Consider the following 21,494-nt stretch of genomic DNA (forward strand, 5'->3'; position numbering starts at 1 on the left):
ATTCTGAATATTGGTTCAGCCCCAAAATGACTGTAATCACTGTGCAGAAGCAACATGTACACTTTAAATGTGTTTGTGTGTTTCTAGAATTGAATATAACTAATGTAAACCTGTTGAAGTGGTGGAAGGTTTCGTCCTATACAGATAAGAGTTTGTATGTTCTCCCTGTATTTGCGTGGGTTTCCTCCGGGTGCTCCGGTTTCCTCCCACACTCCAAAAACATACTGATAGGTTAATTGGCCGCTATCTAAAATTGACCCAAGTCTCTGTGTGTGTGTGTGTGTGTATGTTAGGGAATTTAGATTGTAAGCTCCAATAGGGCAGGGACTGATGTGGGTGAGTTCTCTGTACAGCGCTGCGGAATTAGTGGCGCTATATAAATAAATGATGATGATGATGATATGAAGAAATGCAATGTGAAATCTCTTACAAATCTGACTCTTGCTTAAATGAGTAATGCCAATTGTAACATTGCACTAACTTGGGATGAGTTAATTAATTAATTAAGTAAAATACATCAGTTAACAATTTCAAACAATGATATTACAATTGGAAAATTACTATGGAAAGTAGGAAGAGTTTTTTTATCATGGTAAAAAAAAGGAGCCAGGATGGCAGCCATGATCTTGAGCTGTGACATAGTAATGTGAATTTTACATGACACTTTTTCATACAGGATTAATTTATAGGTTAAGTTCCTTGTTGAGACTGCATTCAAGCAAAATATCTGCCCTCTACTGGCTTTTTCTAGGGATTTTGGAAATAACTATTGTAATTATGCAGCATAAATTAGTACTGGTGCCTGGAGAAATGATATGGTAGTTATTAAGAGTTATTTCAACCCATCTTACTTTTAGCTAATTTGATATCTTAATCACATACCAGTGATTCATTTGATCTGTTCCTAAACACTCTAACACTGGGTGAGAGCTGGATACCATTTGCTTCTGAGTATACTAATATTAAGCAGATCTATTGTTTTGACATGGGCACATAGAGGACGTTAAACTACTTTTGTAGTGTCATGAAAGCTCTGCTGATCAGTCAGAGAAGCCTGGGAGGTCGACGTGGCTGTGGATTGGCTGAAAGATTCTTCTCTCTGAATGTCATCACACACACACACACTTTGGTAGCAGCAGGGATCAGCAGCTCACTTGTCAGCAGGATTACAAGAGCATACCGTACTAACAGTTTACCAGATCTCACAATCAAAAGAGGGAACTCACCAACTTTTACATGGTAATTACCTATTATATAATGCACATATTGAACCGTATGAGCTGGTTATGTATCAAGGGTTATCTGTTTTGTTTGTGTTTTTTCCTTATCATCTTTTAAGCTTGTTTCAGTTTGTAGTGTTTTGTTTTCTGTAAGTTACTGTTTGTATTACATTGTAAAACTTTGATATTTGAAGTTACCATCTTGACAAACAAGTGTTTAAAATACAATGTAAACAATGCAGAAAGAAATTAAACATGCTAAATAATAAAACAATACATTTGTAATAAAAACTGTATAAAGCCTTTTTTTTAATTACTTTTTTTAATCATATATAATTTTTGGTGATTAAGTTCCACTATATGTGTATTTATGGTTGCCTATTGACTGCAATATTATTTATTATGTATAATATATATAATCTCTATGCAACCAAATTGTGAGCCACATAGTCATATGGTAGTTTTTTTTGTATAAATTGTTTATACTGTACTTTTCCGTGTGATTAAACCCTAGTGGTAACTTGTTCATCTTATGCCTGTGCCTCTATTATAGTTACACACACTTGTTTGTGGAAGCCCTCCACAAGCATTCACATTTCTCTCAATTGTAGCAGCTTTCTTCCTTTAGAAAATCATTAAAAAGAAAACACAATAGGATGTAGCCCTTTTAGAGTTCCAGTAGCAGAAGAGACTGCTGGGGTGTAATCCATCATACTGTTCAGACATCAGAAAGAGGACTGTATTCAGTGTCTTTTTAATATGCCCACAGTTAGGCTATTCTAAATGGTTACCATTATCTGCAGGACTTTTATGACCTCCCTTTTAAGTGGAATGCTTTAAATGCCCTATAAACTGCTGTTACAGAGATTCTTTTTGCAGTTGTCTTCCTTTCTGTATGCTTAATCCTGGTTCAACAAACATGAAGAGGCAACATAGGAAGATAATTTTGTTTTCAAATAGAGTTTTGTCATTTCACCTGCCAGGTGCACATGGGCCCTCCTCCAGCTGCTACAATGTTGAGTAAAAACCCTACTGTAGGCCAATAACTCTGTATTGAGCACCTGTTCTCCTAGCTGTTCCCTAAGTGATAGTACAGGTGCATTCATGTGATGTCAGCTATACAGGATAGCTGTGAGACTGGAGTATCCTCTGTTGTTGGGATCTCTCATACTTGTTGTTTCCTTAATCTGTATAATAAAATGGGTCATAAAATAAATCTATAATGTTTTATTCATAAGTACATTATTTTATCTTTTAGTTGTCAACTTTTAGTGAATCTATGCTACTGTGTTGTACAGTCAGTGACTTAAAGTGAACATGCAATAACCGTATAGGACACAATGAAGCAGAGAAAAACCTGCTTACTATGGTTTACTACGATTATCTGCTACAATAGTGATAACAAGATTAAAGTGATCTTGGATTATATAACACTGTGTAATATTTTGTAACATTTTCAAAGATATTAGTCTATTAATGCATGTTGCCGTCAGATGTGAATATTTTAAAAGAGCGAATAGTGGTGACGCGGATATAGATCTTTCTAATAGTAATACCTGCTAATGGTGATTTTGTTCACTTATTATATGTCATGTTGCAGCCCGAAGTAGCTAAAGTGTATTTTTTATCCCACATATTTACTATTGCTTTAGGTTTCAGTCCTGAATAGATCAATTAATTGACTCTTACATTTATCTGCTTTTATCCTGACATATTGATGAGTGAAACAAGCACTTTTAGCTGAACTTATAGATTGTATTTCTTTCTCCTACAGTACATTTTTTATTGTACATGGACATACAATAAGCATTAAACCACATATGTCAAAATGATGACTCTCTTTATCTAGAAGATTGTGGCGCCTAGAGCCTGAAGTGCTGACTATATTATGCATTTAGGTGCAGTCCATTCTATGGTTTGCTACTGGAAGGTGCATCTGTGCATGCTCCATTTGTAGAAAGGCATTGCAGACATCAGAGAGTATAGACATACATGCACATACAGTTCTGTCTTTGCTCAATATGTACAAAATAGAGGTTATCGTCTTCACTCCTTTCAGGTTCACCATCACCTCTCCTCAAATCTCTCCCTTACCATCAACAACACCACATTTTACTGAGTCGCCCAAGCCCACTGCCATAGTGTTACCTGTGACTCTGTCACTGCTTTACTCCACGTATTCAATTTCTCTTTCAGTAGTATCCAAATATTGTTAGAATGCACCCTTTCTTAACCTATGATGCCACCAAAGCTCTTTTCCAGTCTCTTATCATCCCAAGCCTTGACTACTACTACCTTCTCCTATCAGACATTCCCCGGCTCTCACCTATCTATTCCTTCTTCAATCTGTCCTAAATGCTGTGGCATTTCTCTATATTCTCCACATCACTCTGCAAATCCCTCTCAGATCTACCTCTCACCTATGTCTCACCTCATCTCTGATAATCTGCTCTAACTCCTGCCTACAAGTCTTCTCTGGCGCCACTACCCACCCGATCAAATACTTCTCCAAAATTCAAATAATACAACCCTCTCAGAAAGCCCACATCTGCAACCTACTCCCACCTCTAAAATACTCACATTGATACAATGTTGCTACTTTCTCAATCTGCATTCTGTAGGCACTCATTCCACTTGTCTCAGCTGTGCCCCTTCTCACCAGATTGTAAGGTCTCACATGAGCAGGGAGATAGTTACATAACACCTGTGTGCATTAGCTACACAGCCTTGGGTTTAAACTTAAATTTCCAGTGTGGAAGTTTGCACTACCAGTCAGAAAGTACTTTTATAAATGTTATTTACAATGGTGACAGTTACATGCAACCTTCAGCTCAAAGTTTTTAAATAAGTATCCTGTACCATTCTGCTGTAAACAAATAAACTAGTATAGATTAATACAAGTGGCAGAAAAAAAACCATACACGTGGTTGCAGCCTAAAGCATAATAATCTTTCTAATTCTAGAGTGTATAAATGAAATAAAAATTACAATTGACTTCCTTTGTAACTGTAGAACTAGAGAAAATGTACCAGCTAAAGGGTACATAACCATTGACATTTTTTTAAGGCCACTTGTTCCATTTATGTGTGTTTCTTCATTTTTCTAATGTATTTACTAATATTAAAAAAAAACACATATAAAATGCCAGTGTACCCAAAGATTCATGAGAAATGGTTTTCCAGCTCTGGGAGCATGTGATAGGTTTCCTTGGTGGTTAATGATATATGAAGACATCTTGAATAAAACACAAAATTGCAATTTGAAAGAAAACCTACTAGACTAGGGGCCTGTGTCATTAAGGAGAGCAAAGCATAAAAAAGGAATAACTCTCCAACTGGGCAAAACCATGTTGCATTGAAAGGTGAGGTAAATTTAAAATGTGAGGACAGATTATTAGTTGGGATACGGCAAGTCCTAGATCAACTTTAAATTTCATTGTACAGATAAAGCTATCAAGTAATTATGTGCTAGATGAATAAACAGCCAGTGTTTAACTTATATGCAAAGTAATAAACCAATTTGCACCCCTTGTATTGTACATGGTTTGTCCTGGAGAACATTTGCATCTTTTTTTTTTTGCCTTAGACAGCAGCAAGGCATAGCCATTATAATAACCTTGAAATAGAATAGTAAGGTAGCAGATTGGTTTTAATGTGCAAAGTTCTATGTTTTCCTGCTTATGCACATTTTGCAGGGCATGAGATACAGTTATCAAGTTGTATTAGCAATGTGATACATCAAATTAGGCACATCGTAGGATGTATTTTCAAGCATGAAAATGTAAACAGGTTGAGAGCAAGATTGTGAATTTCATAGTGTCACATTTGTTACATGTCAAGCCAGTGAGGCCATTGCACAGAGAAGGGAACTGAAGAAGGGTCACTGTGCCCTGTTGCTTCGTATTATACCGCAAAGCTTATTGGAGAGCGTATTTATTTGTGTGAGCACAGCAGGCCTCATTTACAAAGTGCAAAATATCCAAGGTGTAGGGTAAATCCTTTTTGTGATACTGTGTACCCCGATTTGTACATGTGTGATTTCCTCCTAAGTGTAGGTTTATGGCTCAAGATAGGGGTGTTTGCCGAGGAGCGGAAGTTTGCACTGGACTATGGCAGGAGTTGGGTAAAGCAGGGTGTTCCTTGCAAAGTACAGAGTAGGAGCACCAGTACAATAACTTGAAGGTTACAAATCACTATAACAATCCATTAGATTACAAAATAACAAGATATATATGTTCAGTGGAGTGAGATGATAAATTGGTGAGTGACTTATAAAGGTTGCCTTAGAATGTTTTAGAATGACAAGAAATAAATTTAAAAAATGGTTTATTCACACTTATCTTAGTTATTATAGATATTTTACTGCAGACCTCTGCTTCATGATGTTTACACGAAAGTGTTGTAGATTCCTATATTTCCAAGCTTTCATTTCATTTTTATTTTAATAGGGTTTTATATGAATTTGCCTGAAGTTACTTCATATGCTTCAAAATTGTTACATTGAGGATTAGACTTTAATGAACTATTTAGTGGTTTCCATGACAGATAAACTGTAAGATTGACAGTCTGAATGCCTTGGCATGTTGTTGCCATGGTGATAAAATAGTGTCTAGGAAAGAAAAGAAGAGAGGACAAGACACTCTTCAGGGATGGACATTGTATAAATCAAAAAGGCAAAAAAGATAAGAAAAGGAAGATAAGCTAGAGAAAGATTAGCACAAACACTGACCATTGAATTGAGATTTTCTTATTCTACAGTGCTGTAACCATTAAAGGTTACCTTTTCCAGTTTTTTTTGTTCTTTTTTAGAAAACGTTTGTGGCAAACAGTAAGCTAAAAAAATAACTGGATTGCAAACTACAGCTACCATTATGCAACTTTTATGCAATATGTTTATATGTGTCTATTAATTTTGGAAGCCGTAATACAAAAATAGCTGAATAGTTTCAGTTCAGTACCAAAGGTTTCATGTACCAAAACAGGGGAAAATGCAGGATTTCTAGAGAGGTGTTTTCACGCCATGCCGCCAGTGGGCATGACCAGTATCATGGGGGCGTGTCTATAATTTTAGACAGTGCTGGGCTGCTCTCCAACTCTTCCTATCCCCATCATATACACAGGAAAATATCCCCATTATATACACAGGCAATTCCTATCCCCATCATATACACAGGGCAAGCCACCTCAAGCATATAGTGTCCCAGGCTAGGACCGGGGTTTCCAGCTTCCAGAAAACTCCCCTGCAAAAGAATGACAGCCAGTAGATTAGCAGCTTTTCATGTGCCGTTATCTTAGACACATTGGATATTTTGTTGCTGTTAGCTTAGACTGTTTAGAAATGCTTAACCTCTACATTTATCAAGAGAGAAATAGCAGTGTTCTGTTTTCTTAAAAAATGAGTTGAAGTGGATGCAAGTCATTGCAGAGCAGGGAGAACAGGGGGCACAATTCCTGGTGGCCCACTCGTTTTATAAAAAAATATTTGGAGAAGTCACCAGACACTGCTATCAGAATAACTGTGAGTGTACAGTAAATCTGTCAGACATCTGTTATTGTTTTCTATTGCTTGGGCCAACATATATTGATTGCAGAAGTCCAAATATATATGCATTGGGGGCTGGCCCAGCTCCCATTTATGTGTTTAAATTGTCCCCCAACTCCAAAGTAGTATAAAATAGACACATACAAAATATAAATGTTTATTTATTTGGTCTGTATTGTATGTCCCTGTTTTCCTCTCTGTGCAGTGCTACATTACAAAATAACAAGAATAATAACAATAAAATGCTACTCTTGTCTATTATAATGCTTTACAAGCAGCAGTGGCTGAGACATGCTCAAATGAATATGGTAAATTCCTAGAAGGGCTAAGTACAAAGTAATTAATATCATATATCAAGTACTTAAATTAGTTACCAGTGGGACATAATTAATTTAGTAAGGCTTGAGTAGAATATGTAATTTAAGATCACAACAAGATTTATTAGGTTAATGTATTGCTAAGCCTTTTAAGGCTAGTATAACTGTAAAGAATAAATCTAAATGCAATACTATTTTGCATTAATTATTACTTGTAAATAATACTACAATGTTCAGAGAAGATGCTAAAGAATTATATTTTTGCCATCTCTATTGTTTTATTATTAATGAATGGAGTAAATTAACCTGTGTATTTTCTTGCCCGATAAACATATGTAGACTCTATGTAATAGGCCCACCTGTATTTGTAATAACTGCTTTAAATGTGCAGCTCACCTCTCTACTTACAATGTTCTCTTAGTCACTCATCTTAATAATCCTACATTTTTACTCCTTTTAATGTTTTCAAAACAATTCTGTCTCTGTCTAAATAAGTTTATCAAGTTTAGCCTACTCTACTCTTTTCCCTGCCAGCACCACTGTCTATTTTATAATTAAATCTATAAAAGAAGTTGACCGACAATATGTTACAGTATAGTAAGTTTGGGCATTTTCTGTAATATACTGTATCAAAGGAATACATAAGAAAAATAGACCCAACGAATAAGTTGGGTCACATTTGATGGGTCACATAGTTTTTAGCACAATTAAATGGTCTAGTGTTCATAACAATGGGAAATTATTTCTGGATGACAGAGCAGGTAAGTTGCTGATTCCTGCAAGCCTCCTAACATAATCATTATTCGTACTGGAATTGCTAATGAGCCATGCCACTAATATAGGCATTCTATTGTATTGCAGATGTTCTAAGACAGCTTTGACAAAGAACTGGATGTGGAAATAGCTGTTCCTTGAATTAAGTCCCCAACTTCCCAGAGTTGCCTTTTGAGACAAAATCCAGTGCTATTGATGCACTTCCCTGCCTACTCAATGTTCTCATGGAGAGTGTAGATAGCTGAACGTCCTAAGCCGTCACATTGTGTGATTGCTTAATGAGAACTTGTGCTTTCTATCTCAGGGCTAGTTAAATTTATACAATTTTCTAGGACTTTTATATTTAACAAAGCATCTTATTCACATCTTATGTATTAAAAACTGGAGCTGTGCTCCACAAAAACTTCTAACCAGCTCTATCGTGTTTGGGCATAGAGTACTGTACTTAAGTTGTGCACACTGAAAGACATCACATTTCATTTTCACTTTTACCTCTGAGTATTACAATATCTCTTTTTGAAGTATGCTGTTTATGCCCATTTATGCTTTCCATTTGTGGTGGAGATGGTAGAAAATCACACCACATAACTAAACAATCTAAAAATAAAATAACTGGTTTTACATTAATATTACGACAATGATGTAACAAGTATTGTTTATTTATAGTAGTATGTATCTTCCATATTAGAAAGCATAAAATGCTAACATTGAGCTTGTAAAAGCATGAGTTAAATTTCATGAAAGTTCTAAAGTCATAGCAATGTCTGTTACCTAAAATAGGGTAGAGAATATTACAAACAAATGAATCCTAAATGTAGGCGAGCTGTGTATCACAGTACAACCACTCAGAGGGAAGTCTGAGGGAGTCTCTTATGTTGTGCAGTACAGTAACCTGCACAGTGCTAATGTGCGGAAAATGTGTTTCTCAGGGCTTCTTTCTATTTAAAAAAAAAAAAGAATTTATTTTTCCTATGTAGTATGCTTAATTGCTCTTATGTGACCTGGGAGGAGCATTCATTTTAGTGTCAGTTAAGAGCAATTAGAGCTCTGTGAATACAACCGCTTTTCTTACTGGAAAAGCACAAGCTTTCAGAGCACAGTGTGATATCACCCTTACCAAAACAGCAATGCCCTTGTCTTTCTTGTCCTCTTTCCTTCATCAAGCAAGAAAATGAAACACAGAGTAGAAGACCTACGAAACAACTTTCCTATATTTTAAAAAGCAAGCAAATCAGTTTGTAGAAGTTTGAAACCTGACAAATCATTTTGCTCATCTCTTGAATGCTGATGAAAATCTGGTATACAATATATTTTTCTTTTCTATATTCTTCAAAGCCTTGATCATATCATGCTTGTCTGTCTACCAGGGGCAGAACACAGCAGAGCCAGCCCTCTTAGCACAGTCTGGAGGAAGGCCATGATGCTGTGAACAGGTGCTACAAACATCTGTCTTTGGTGCACACAGCAGTGAATGAGTTTTAAGGGGAGTTGGTAAGGGGTGGCATAGCACTTTAAAAGTACTAGCTCCTCATTGTGATGTTGCCATGACTCCATGATGACATAGCTACGTCCCCTTTCACAATCTGTCCCTAATTTGAAGATTTCTAAAGTTGGGCGGTATGCACTTGCAGTCACATCACTAGGCTTTCAGATTCAAATCCACATGCAGCACAACTTTATATGCACAAAGTTCATAAACGTTAATAATATGCATAGACTTGTTGCAAATGCATACATGGAAATATGACCTAAAGGCACTTCTTACGGCATGTGGGAGATTTTACTCATTAAGAGGTAAAGACTGGTGTTTGTCCCGCAGGTGGGAAGGAAGATATCTAATGGGCAGCCTTGTCCACAACCCTCTGAGGTTGTGGCCACACCCTCATTGTAATGTGATGCCCCCAGTGTGCAGTGGTCACCCCATTGTCTTGCATGTTGGGAGGTGTGGGTATGTATATTTACAGTAGGTCTCTAGAGGAAGAGCTAGTGACACATGGAAGGTGTGAAAGAAACTTAACCCTCCACAGCAATTTGTAACGCAACTGTCTCTTCACTTACATTATTTATCTCCAAACTGCACAAGTGATATGACTTGCTCTTTAAGAACATACTTGGTTATCATAGCATTCCTCTTTTTGAGAACATGCTTCATTCCTTCATTACTGACATCTAAATATCATATGTGCAATGTCTTTAAATACTTTTCGGTTTGAGAGATCAACTGTACCAACAGCAAGTGATTTGATCTCACATAATAAATGGCTGTCTGGGGACAATGTGTGGGCTGATGCTACCACAAAGGCTTTGAAGTAGAAGGAATGAATGTAAGTTTCATGACCTCAGACAGATTTCTCTCAGGGCACCAAAAGTAAAAATTTTGTGAAGCTTAATTGTACTTGTCTGCCTTTTTATGTATACTGTGTATTTTATAGTATGCTGTACGTTATTTGTACTACACATTTTGGAGCAAGGCAATTTCTATTTTGAATTAGAAATCATATTGCAACTTTTAACATTGAATACAATTTCTTGTTAAAGTTTTAGGTTTGTGGTGGCTATTATTTTTTTTGTATTTGACAGCCTCTTATGTTTTGTATAGATTTTTACATTGATCTGGTATGCGCATACTGTTTTGCCTAGGAAACCTATTTGCAAGAGATGTCTTTTTATATTTGTTATGGTCCAGTGACACTGCAAAGCTGTAGAGATTCACTGGCTTGAAGTTAAGTTTCAGCATTTTATAAAGTCTTTAAACCTGCTGAAAGAGGAGATAATTATAGCATATAATTACAGTTCCATGCTGACAAAATGTAAAATAGATATTTCAATTCTGTCATTATTACATAAAAATTCTGTTAAAATGGCTATAATTAACACTTTGAAACTGTACAGCTGTGAGTTACTCATTGAAAACCTTTCATTCAGTTAACGGAGAGCTAACATAGAAATATTGGGCAAGTCTGTACATTGAGAGGATCATGTTATACATAAATAACATTCAGTTACATATATGTAAAGATGGCCTGCCCAAAATGAGCTTACAATCTAATAATTAAAAACACAATTGAAACTTGTTGTAAGTATTTACAAATATTGCATTGGATGTGATGGTTAAATAGTTTAGATGATGATGGAAAAATATTACACCTGAGCCGTGGGATTGTGTTTGTTGCCCCCAAACAGATAGCTGTCAGGATTGGCCGCAGAAATTCGTTAAACGTTTCATCAATAAGTAGGGTTGATATTTACTGCATCTTCTGGAGGCTGTGCTATTCCATTATGTGTGATTATTATACCTAAATCCATATCACATGCCATTACTGAATATCTGATGTTATCACAAGAGGAGGCAAAGAGATAAGGAAAGTTGAAAACTATCACATATTCATATCAAGGCCCATTGCTGAGAATACGTTTTACATTTCTGTCAATATTGTAGGGTGATTTAAGGGTAATGACATAAGGGTAGATCATCCTATTTAGTTCCCTTAATATTTACTAGAGAGAATTTATGTGAATACAAGTGAGAATGTGATTGGAAGTTTAGTTTCCTAATAGTCATTATAGCATTATACATGTAGATAATATGCCACAGTCTGTTCATTGCTTTGTGTTTTTGTTTTCCAGCCAGGCGGAGTTGGAAGAGGTCTCACTATTAGTTACTAGCCACCAGTAGCTCTCATGTACTCCCAGCCAGCTAGTATCTCTCACATGCTTACATAATTTGAGGTTATTTGGGCATCTAATACTGATGATACATAAAGGCATTTTTGCTGAGGTATGCTAACAAATAAAAGTTTAAGCAAGACCTAGGTGTAATTACTGTTGACAAAATTAAACATTATCTGATTCTGCAAGGTTTTTTGTTGGTAAAATGTGTTTATACTGCTTTATGTTGTTGTAAAAGTGTTATGCAGGCAATAATACTAAGAGGGCCCCCGTCTGCAACTACCAATACAACTGGTAAGCTAACCCAATCACCTGCTGCTGACAAAGTAATGGCAGGAGAATGGATGATTAGTGGGTGTGGGTCTTGTGTATTGGACCCTTGGTTCTCTGCTATTTGGGTCGGTAGATATTAAGATAAAATGGGTGGAGATATTATTTAAAACATTTCTTATCTCCTGTATAGATGGAGTTGTCCTTCACATTTCATGCCATTTGGCACCAAAAATGGTTGCAGGGAAACTAGTTGTGCTGCCAATGTTCAATATAGTGGTAATATGAATAATGTGAGACTCTTAACTCAGGTTAAGAGATCGTGTTGCTTAGTAGTTGTAATGATTATAACATTGGCCCTGACTTAACACGCACAACTGGAATTTTTAAGTAACGTTAAGTGTTCGTACATAACAGTGCAGGTGCAGATGGAGCATACTTTGGTGCATAACTTGACACGTTTCAGTGGTACCCTATCTTGCTAACACAGAATGTGCTAAGTTTATACTAAAGTTTGCACCATTTGTATTACTCTATAACTTTGGTGGTAAAGTTATGCATATATTTTAGTCTATGTTTATCCATGTCACAGTAAAATGATAAGGTAATTTTTAAAGAAAGACAGAAAAATAAAGCATTCACAATTCATTTTGGAGACTAATTTAACATTGCCATATTCGTATAGCCTACTAAACATTTATTTTTGCCTATTATTTATTTCCAATAATGTTTAGCTCAGAGGCTGAAAATGCATTAGCTTCAATGTCCAGATACTGGGCTGAAGTTCAAAAAATTAGGTCATGCCATCAGTGCTTGATTTAACTTGTTAAAAAGAATGTCTGATTTGATTAGGAAATGAAATGCAGTATTAGTTAAAATTGAAAAAAACACATGTCTATGGATTTATCTCTCAATACCACAGACTTAGACTATTACTATATTTGAGCTAAACAGCTGATCATGTTCCATGGTGACTTAATGAACCTGCTGGCGAGGTTTGCAGTGATTATATTTTGAGTGTGTAGGTTTTTGTTTGCCTTTTGTAATGTGTTTCTGCAGTGCTGTGAATGGTAAAGTTACATTTATTTGCTAAATCTAAATAAAAAGGATTATTTCATCAAAAGGCTTAACAACCTTACAGCACAATGCAGAAACCTGAGCTGATCTTAATAATACACATATTGAGAATGACTTGTAATAACAACCTGTTTATAAATAGATGTGTTTATATAATTACACATTCTATAATACTAAATAAAACCTCTAAATAAAAAGTGAAATTTCGTAAGACAGTGAGGGGCAAAGCTATAACAAATTAGCAGAAAAACAGAATAAATATTGTAAATACCATTGTCAAACAATTGTGTTTAGTTTGAACAACAATCATTTAAAGCAGCAATAAGTTTTACAAGTTACATTTTCAGAGACCTGCTCGTTCCCCTTATTGGAGCCCTTGGGATTGAACAGTTTTCCCTTTGGCTCCTCTATTTCTGTATCTGCAAATGTTGGTGTTTTTTTGCCGTTAAAAAAAAAAAATGGCCAGTGAAAATGGGTGTGAGCAAGAGGACCAATAGGAAGCTTCAAACTCCTTGAAAGGAAGGATCGCCAGGAGAAACCGATTCAAGGCCACATGTAGAGTCAGACACATTTTACACTTACAATGTTAGTGTATATTGCACCCTGTAATTTACTTAGGATTCTGAGTTGAACGTATGTTAAATATGTATGACTCGGAATAGTACATAAACTGTGCACCTGATACACTTTAACTTTATTTTAAATAAATAAATATAAAAACCTAGCAGTAGTAAAATAAAAATGTATAAATGCATTAAATAAAAGATGCCTACTCCCCCCAAACAGCTTAACCAACCCTAGTGCTGCCAGCCTGGGCTGGTGCTAGCAAAATCGGGGGAACAAAATGTGTCGGGTCCTCCAAACGTACTATTGCCAGCACTAGGTACTATTACTCAAGCACTGAGGTCAGGCCGTATGAAATCCATATTTGACTGTACTGACGCTAAGAGCTCATTTTCGACGAGAGCTAGTATTGTGTCGTTATGAGTGTTTTTTTTTTTTTTTTTGCCAAGCCGAGGATCCATGGATTTATTGTAGGTGAAGAGAATGACGTCTGGATCTTGGTGATAAATAAAAAAACGGAGATTGAGGGTAGTGTAGGAGTGTTTTTATTTCAAATTAAATTATTTATATTTTATCGATTTGAACACAAAAATTGGCACTGACTTGTACACACTTGTATATTAAAATATATAGTTATATAGAAATATAGATGTGTCAGTGTTCTCCCCGGCACCTATTTCCCGGGTGCTCCACCCGGATGTTTTTACCTGCCACCCAGCACTTGGAGAACAACAGAGTCCTATTATAATAGAATAAACCATTGTGTCTCCTATTAGGACAGGCACTATGTGAGCACTACAACCAGCAGTGTGTGTTAGACCTCTGACTGACCAGTCCTGGCAGGTGTGGGGAATAACCTCCAACATTTTTCAATATTATTGCAAAGTATTACACTGCCCCCATCCGACTACTTCTTAATGCCACCCAGCTGGAAAAAAATTCTGGGGAGAGCACAGAGCATCATACACGTAAGGTCTGTAAATGTTTAAATAAAGGTATGCTGAGACTCTTCTCTATAATGGCTTATTTTCTTTCAAGCTTGTAAGGTGTCTAAATACAAAACAAGAGAAAGATAAATATTATACTATAGTATCTTTATACATCTATGAGACACTTCCAAACTTGTTTTGTAATATACAAAAATAAGAAATGTAATGAATAGCCCAAGACATAAATGTAAGACTTTTCTTTTGAATGTAAGTAGAGCTTCCACCAGATAAAACATGTGATTTGGGGTAGATATAATTCAGTAGCTTTTCGTAATATGGATAAAATCATCTCAAGTTTTTTCACAGAGATCACCCAATGTAGCGCAGTGATCTAAGGTCACAAGAGGTTTCCCCTTGCGTCCCACTAACCTGTTTTGACCTGTGTGATCAGGGGCTTTTCATGGCATAAATTATTTTTAGACCTGTGTGTGTTTCATTGACATTTTTTCCCTGGTGCACTATAAGTCTCAGTTTGCCCTGTGGATCCCCAAGTGCCAGCATGCCTGGCAGCCATGAGTATGCTAGTGTTTGTAGTACTACAAGCACCAGCATGCCCAAACACTTAGTGGCAGCATGGGCATGCTGGGACCTGTATTGCACCACGGACAAAATTAATATAAACATTTAATTATTATTACCCTACTTCCTCAGAGGTGGGGGAAGAGTCCTTGTGCCATTAGCACGGTGCGAGTTATACTTAATGGGGGGAGGGTCACCTTTTTTTCACCGGCCTGATCTCTGTAAGGAATCTAGTCCCATGCTGACCAGCCTTGGACTGATTTGGCATTATGGCAGGGTACCCCACGTTGTGGGTTTCCCTGCTGTAGTGCCATCAGCCTTGGCTGACCTGGCCTAGTACTGGCAAAAGTACATTTGGGGGACCCCACACTTTTTGTCCCACCAATTTTGCTAGTACCAGCCTAAGCTGGCAACACTAGGGTTGGTTAAGCTGTTTGGGAGAAGGCAAGCTGTTTTTCTTAAATGTATTTTTATTCTTATATTTTACTATGGCAGGATTCATGCTGATGGTCACAGATTTTAAATTAATAATACTTCTCTGTAAAGAAACTTTACTGTCTATGTAATACTTCATGTATAAATATATACTCCTTCCAAAATATCCAAATGTAATTGAAAAAAATATACAGGAGTTTCCTTACATGTTTTATTTCTCTGGATATAATATGTCTGTTTCTTTTTCTATTTCACTTTTGAGACAGTGTGTTTTGATGTAGGAGCAATGTTCATTCAGTCTAATCTTAATAACTATTAGTTTGTCGCACACAAGGCAATCTACACGGACATTTTAAAGACAGCCATTGTTTGCAGAATTAAAGGAAACCCTATAAAAATGATTGATTCTCTTTAAATGACAAATGACAGTTTTATTTTAGCTAAGCTTTGTTAAAGTATGAGTTGGTATATAACACACTGAGTTTTTCAGCATGGAAACAACATCCAGACTTTGAAGATGAAAATGTCATAATGTGAGACTCTATAAACTTTGAGCTTGTTTCATACCCTTATAAATCCCTGGTCTACTCTTCCCTCTCCTACTGAGCTCTGTTTACTGTTGTGTGGTCTCTTAAACATGGGTTGTGTTCTATTATTTTTCTATTTACGTCATTCCAGTGGCATACCTAACATGGTTGCAGATATCCCAATACCAAAGGGGAGACTTAAGTATTTTACACTGACATTGGACTCCTTGCGACTTGGTTCCTGGTCCTGCAGTCCGTGCAGACAGCGTTTACACCGAGCACTGTAGGAATCATGTAGAGTTGGGCACAAATTGGGTTTTTGGTGTATAGCACGTTTTTTTTACTTCTACACAGGCACACAAAGGGCAAGTTCTGCAATTAGTGTTTTGTGCACATGCTCAGAATCAAAAACACATCTTTCACTCCAATACATAACCTCATGTATGTGTATTGCTGATGTACTCCTGCATATTAGTGATATACAGAGGGCAGCCCATTTAATTGCATAAATATCAGAGGATTAGGACAAATTACTTTTGAGCAAGACCAGCTCACTTTTCATGATTTTGACATACATTGGTTCAAGCCTAATTCTTGTGAGCACATTATAATTTACACCCTAAATTTAAATATATTTTTTCAGGACAAATTCATCTTTTCATTCTTATGCCACTTGAGTTTAATTCTACATGTGATCTTTTATTATGCTGTATTAAAAAATAAATAAAAAAAATACAATATTTTATGAAGTTAATGTTCAATATGTGCAACAAAGTAAATCAAGTGCTTAAATTGGCAGCCTTCCTGAGTACATACTTAGTACATGCATACACTACCAAGGGTAATAAACGACTATTAAGTATGATACCGGCTGCATTTTAGAAAGACTATTACTATACTATTGTATCTCACTTATTTATATTCGCTTACATTGTTTTATTCATTTTGAATTGTCTTTTTATTGAAGGTTTTGTATATAACAGACACAAATAAACATAAAAAAAACTACAAACATACAAAGAAAAATAAAGACCCCCCCCAACAGCAAACCAGAAAGAGGTACAAAAAGTTAAGAATTGAAACAAAGCAACTTATGCGTGAACATGGCAACATAAAACACGTCAATAAGTTTTTAGACATTATACACGGATACAAGACAAACTGTAAATATTAAAATAGTTACTAAATAGGAGAACAATGTCCCCTCTATATGTCCTGTTTAAATGCATGTTCAGATTCACAAATTTCCACAGGACAAAAAACAATTTGTAGGAATTATTTTTTCCCTTTAGCTATATTGGCATTGTGTTTTGCTTATTTTACAAAGACCTGTGTTTACATTACATTTGTAACAATAAAGCAAGATTCAAATGTCTGACTTTTTTACTATTATAAATGCAAGGAGGTTTAAAAGTATATTTATAGTTGAAAACTGATGATTACAATGTTTTGCCTGGTTGATTTAATGTGACAGTCATCCTTACTACAAAGCTATATTTATGACACTATGATGTACTCTATTGTGGCTTAGGAGAATCCCAGATACTAAGCTTTTAAAAATTGTTTTATCCATCTAGATTTATTTTCTCTGATCTTGTAGTAATATATTACATTAGACTTACTTGTGCAACTGCATTATGCAAGTACAGATTTTAGGCACACTTTCAGGTGTATATTAATCCAAACATTTCTATTTAATGTTTACATTTGTTAATGTACATAAAAGAAGAGCCACACAGTAGTTAGCCATTTTTTTTAAAGAGCAGTGGAAGAAGATGTGCTGGCACCAGATTTTTCAATGTTATTTAAACAGTATTGTTATAATAAATGAGAGTGTTATTGGTTTATGTTGGAATTGTGAAAGTATTTTAGCCCTGCCTGTTAACTGTTCAGGTTATCACTATTAAGCACATATATTTAGCTATGTTTTGTGAACAATGGAGCATTATATATTTTAGAAAGGTGATGTGTTTACCTTTCAAGCATAATTATCATTTAAATACTTTGCAGGACCGTGCACGCATAGTTATGTCCAGTGCTGAAGCTGTTAATTCACAGGCTTTCTTTAGCAATCCGTATTAAACGATTTTTTTGTGCTTTCAGCATAGTATACAGCCAATATTCAATCAATCACTTTGTCTACTGATGGATGATCACCAGTGTAATTAGTGTGGCAAAGTGCACAGTCACATAAGCACATTTGCTCAGGGTTTAGGAAAGCTCAAACTGCATTGTACAGATAGTGAGAGACATTTGCTTAAAAAGAATACAAAGAAACGTATCCACTTCATGTATGCTAGGAAACAAAGCCGTGTGATTGCATAAGCGATATGTAATGGTAAGTGTGATCCTCATAGTATATTTGTTTTAGGTTTTTTTTTAAGGATTTTCAAGTAGTGGCTTCACTCTTTACGGAATAAAAAGCCTGGAACAGTGTTATTTAGGAGTGACAAAGCCAAGACTTCGGAGCTAAACAGGGTCAGTTTACATTGACATAAATTACCTAAATTTGCTAAATGTTGTATTTAGTTTAGTCCTGCATTCTACAGCAGTAGTGGGATTTTGCATATTCAAATTTAAAAGACAATGTAACACACTTGTATAAGACATTGTGAAAAATATATTCGGGTATGGAAATATCAGCATGAATATGCTGCATACATACAGTACGTAGTTTCCATTTTACTGTTTTAGAGAGAATACTTTAGTTATATTCTAGGTTTATATTGTTTTTCCTTACCTTGCTTTTCTATGGAACATAAAGTTGCACATATAGTAGTGTACATTTTGGTTACTTAATGTTGAACATGTGCTTAATATGTTTTTGCTTTTGTTGTTAATACTTTAATTTGTACTATTTTGTAAATATTTGTTGCACTGTTTTGCAAATATTATACAAGTTTGCAATGAAGCATATTTAAATTAGCAAACAATATATTAAAGTACAGTTGACATTTATACCAAAATATTTTAAAATGATTGTTGGGGAATATCAAACTGACAACATTTACATATTTACATAGGTGAGTATAACTTTAAAAATATAAAGTAGCTTATGGTATACCTTTTTTTTTGCATTTCATGAGAATGATTGTTACATTGGAAGTTATTCACCTTTTTTTATGTTTACACCTTTCCTTAAAAAATATTAGGAAAGACTACGTAATTAATTACTTAAATAAATACATAGGGGGGTATTCAATTAGTATTCGCGGCCACGATTACACGTGGCTCCTCGTGTAAAGTGCCATTACAGTACCGCAACACACTGGATTTCTACGGACAGAAATCCACAAAGTTGCGGTACCAGGACCCGTGCAGCTGTGCGTAATCACGCCCGGGAATGCTAATTGAATATGCCCTATAGTGTCTGAATATTTATGCTCCATTGAGATTTATTCTAATGGTGATCAGGATATCTCACCTACATATATATTGTAATAAATGTTTATTTAGAATTATGTGATATTTCTAGAGATTAAGTACAATTTAATTCAATACGTAACCCCTGGTTTATTTTTCCTTGAGATCTTGCCAATTTAGAGCATCTTAACTAGTGGACACAACATTGACATTTTCTAATGTAGTAGGATGAAAACTATAATTGTATTTGTAAATTAAAATGTACACAGTCATGAATCGATTAACAACATAAATGTTATAGAATCCGTAATGCCTATATGAATGGCTGTTGATGCAGATTCTAAATGATTGTGTATGCCCCTAGACTCAAGCAACCTAATCCACAAAAATATTGTAGGTTCTTCATATCTGGAACCTCAATTATAATGTTATTATTGTACTTCCTATTCACCTTTTGTTTTGTTTTTTGAATTTAAAGCATTGCCTGTATTGTATGGTGGCATATAATGGAAATCAAATATACACATACATAGCCATGCATACAAAAAATGCATTCCAGCAGCACATTCATGATCCCAAACTCCCTATGGATGGCAGTAAGCATGACATATATTGGAATATAAACAAGTTATCTGTAAACGGATCTAACTATATATTACTGAACGTAATAGAAGGGTTGCTGGAACTCGAATGGTCATTTACAAAGCTGCAATACAAACATGTGATAAACTGATCTCGTCTGACAAGTAGCACATAGCACTTTGTCATTATTTATTCAACTAAAAATAAGCCAATATAAAGAAGCCATGTGTGAAAAGTAAGTGGACTCCATGATGCAGTAGCCTGTGGAACCGCCTTTAATCATTATAACCTGAAGTAATAGTTTTCGGTATGTGTTTAGTAGCCTCTTACATAATGTTCTAGGAGTCGTGGCCTATTTCTCTTTACAACACTGTTTCAGTTAATTGATGTTTGAGGATGCCACATCATCTCAGTGGGGTTGAGGGCAGGTCTTTGACTTGGTCATTTCTAACCTTGATTCAGTTATCTTCTAGATATGCTCTGTTCAAACATGGAAATGTGCTTTAAAATTAAGTAACTACACTTTGGTCTCATCTGTCCAGATAATATTGTTCTAGAAGTTTTATGTTTCATTCAGAATCTACTCTTCCATGAAAACCATACATGTTCAGTCTTTTTCTGATGTTAGTGAACCTTAATATTTACCGTGTTGACAGGGGCTTGTAGATCCTTGGATGTAGCTTTTGGGTTCTTTGTAAAGTATTGGACCATCATACAATATGATCTTTGGATGATTTTTCTGGGATGCCCACTCCTGGGGAGATTGACAACTGTCTTAAATTGTCTCCATTTGTAAATAATCTTACTGTTAAATCATGGACTTCAGATTGATTGGAAATTGCCTTATAACCTTTCCTGACTAATGAGCAGCAGCAATTACTTCACTGAGATCATTGTAGATATCTTTTCTCCTTGACAGGTAGTTAACACAAAACGGAATGCTCCAGATTCTGCTCTTAAGTAGTGGTGGTATCACTTCCTCAAGATCAAATTATGAAGTGCACATGATTTGCTGCACTCTGCTCAAGTTGCCATCTTTATTGATATGGAAGCAGTAAGGGTGTACTTGCTTTTTTATTCATGGCTTCTACATGTTTTGCATTTGTTGAAAAATAATGACAAAGTAAAATATGTTATCGGCAATTTGTGAAGAATCACTCTTGTCCAGTTCCTCATATCGGATATAACAGTTTTTTTCTCAATCCCTCTCTGATTCCAACTCTGATTCTTTTTCTTTGTGTTTTCTTTGTGTTAACACAAAGAGAAAGAATCAATCAGATTTGGAATTAAAGTGGGATAAAGAAAGGAACCCATTGGCTCCTGTAAGAATATCCAAAATGTTGCACCCCAGCAGATGCTATTATTATGTGTACAATCAGTAGCATTTGCGCAAAAAAAGTATCACTTAAACAGCATTACCGCTCTGGGAGGTGGAGCTTATTTGTAAATGAAGTTAGTAATTTATTGTCTTTTTATTGTGCTGTATGTCAGTATTTCCTGCTTGATGATGACAGACTTCAGACAAAAGTAACACAAAAATTAATTAGTTGTGCATATTTAAATAAAAAGCTGTGCTTATTCATTTTTTGGTATATTTATTAGAAATATATTTTCGCAATGGTGAGTAGTTGTTTTTTATTGTTGTGT

General features: G+C 35.5%; 1 protein-coding gene across 13 annotated transcripts in view; it reads left to right on the forward strand.

The window, feature by feature from the left end:
• NRCAM (neuronal cell adhesion molecule) overlaps window positions 1-21,494 on the forward strand; it is a 200,955-nt gene that overhangs the window by 80,944 nt on the left and 98,517 nt on the right. The window lies entirely within an intron of this gene.

This window comes from Mixophyes fleayi, chromosome 4 (assembly GCF_038048845.1).
Source record: "Mixophyes fleayi isolate aMixFle1 chromosome 4, aMixFle1.hap1, whole genome shotgun sequence".
Lineage (NCBI taxonomy): Eukaryota > Metazoa > Chordata > Amphibia > Anura > Limnodynastidae > Mixophyes > Mixophyes fleayi.